This window comes from Orycteropus afer, unplaced genomic scaffold (genome assembly GCF_000298275.1).
Source record: "Orycteropus afer afer isolate SDZICR_OR568_19922 unplaced genomic scaffold, OryAfe1.0 scaffold01603, whole genome shotgun sequence".
NCBI lineage: Eukaryota > Metazoa > Chordata > Mammalia > Tubulidentata > Orycteropodidae > Orycteropus > Orycteropus afer.
In genome coordinates, this window is record NW_006923190.1 from 53926 (window position 1) to 55575 (window position 1650).

Below are 1650 nucleotides of genomic sequence, written 5' to 3' on the forward strand. Positions count from 1 at the left end.
TCATCTTAAATGCCTAGTGCTCTCTCTCTTGTGCATGACTCTAATGACAGCATTTTTCACTTCTTTGTTCCTCAGACTATAAATGAGTGGATTCAACATGGGAATCACAATAGTATAAAAACAGAAACTACTTGAGTCTTTCCCAAGGAGTAGGACTTACTTGGTTTTAAATAAGTAAAAATCATGGTACCATAGAAGATGGACACTCCCAGCAGGTGGGAGGCACAGGTGGAGAAGGCTTTTCGCTTTCCTGATGTGGAACTGATTCTCAGGATGGTAGAGAGAATGGAGGCATAGGACACAGAGATTGTGACAAGAGACACTGTTAGGGTGGAGCCAGCAAGAAAGAATATCATGATATCAGGGTCCTGTGTGTCAGTGCAGGACAGGATTAAAATTGGGATAATGTCACAGAAAAAGTGATGGATCACATTGGAGTCACAAAAATACAAGGTGTTCATGCAAAGCACGTTTATAAATGAGTCAGTAAAGCCAATCACATAGGATACAGTGATAAGGGAGTGGCAGAGTGAACTGGACATAACAACTGGGTACTATAGAGGATTGCAAATAGCTACATAAAGATCATAGGCCATTGAAGAGAGAAGTAAACATTCAGTGGCAGCCAGGGAGCCAAAGAAATACATTTGGGTAAAACAGCCTCTGAATGAAATATACTTGTTGGAAGTCAGTAAGTTAGCTAAGGTTTTTGGGGTAAGCACTATTGAGTAACTGAAATCAAGGAAGGAGAGATGACTGAGGAAAAAATACATGGGGATGTGAAGCTGGAGATCCAGGTGGATTAGCAGTATCATCCCTGCATTCCCCAGCACAGTCACCAAGTAAATCAGGAGAAAGAGACTAAAGAGGACCAGCTGCATCTCTTCAGAGTCTGTCAGTCCCATGAGGATGAAGTCAGACACGTTTGTGTTATTCTTTCTACCCATAGTGTGAAACTTTGCCAAACTGTAGGAGATTAGAGTTGATATATATCATCAGTGAATTCAGAGAGTTAAACAAATGAACTGACAATAAAATGCATTTTTTTTTCCTGGAAATTTGTAATAATGTTTGATTTACAATATAAAACACAACAAAATCTTGATTTCATTACCATATATAAAAATAAATATAAATTTACATTTGAATAGGACATAATAAACACATAATACATAATCAGAATAAGACACCCCCCCGTTCTCAAAACTTCCCTTTGTTAATACATGGAATTCCCATGAATATCTCGTACCACAGGTCTTACTGTTTTCCACATTTTAGATAAGAAAGTTTGCACAGAAGTTTAAGTATACTTTCTCCAAAACCAGAGTTAGTAAATGTTGCCAATGCAATTCTATCATGATGGGTATATTAGAAACATTATCCTCATAAAACTATATTCCACGTTAGAATTAATTTCAACTTCCTGAGAAAAAAATCTAAATTTTTAGTAAGCAATGAGATAATTATAGTTACAAAGCATTAATTGCTGTCTTTGTTTCCAATTTTATGTAATACTACTGATAAAGGAGCTCTGGTAGCATAGTGCCTAAGGCACTTGACTGCTAACCAGAAGGCTGGCGGTTCAAACCCGCCAGCCACTCCTCGGAAGGAAGGTTGGGCAATCCTACTTCCGTAGTGATACTGCCTCGG

The 1650-nt window shown here is 38.1% G+C and overlaps 1 pseudogene; it reads right to left on the reverse strand.

The window, feature by feature from the left end:
- LOC103213328 lies at positions 1-974 on the reverse strand (annotated as a pseudogene).
- Positions 975-1650: the final 676 nt, after the last annotated feature.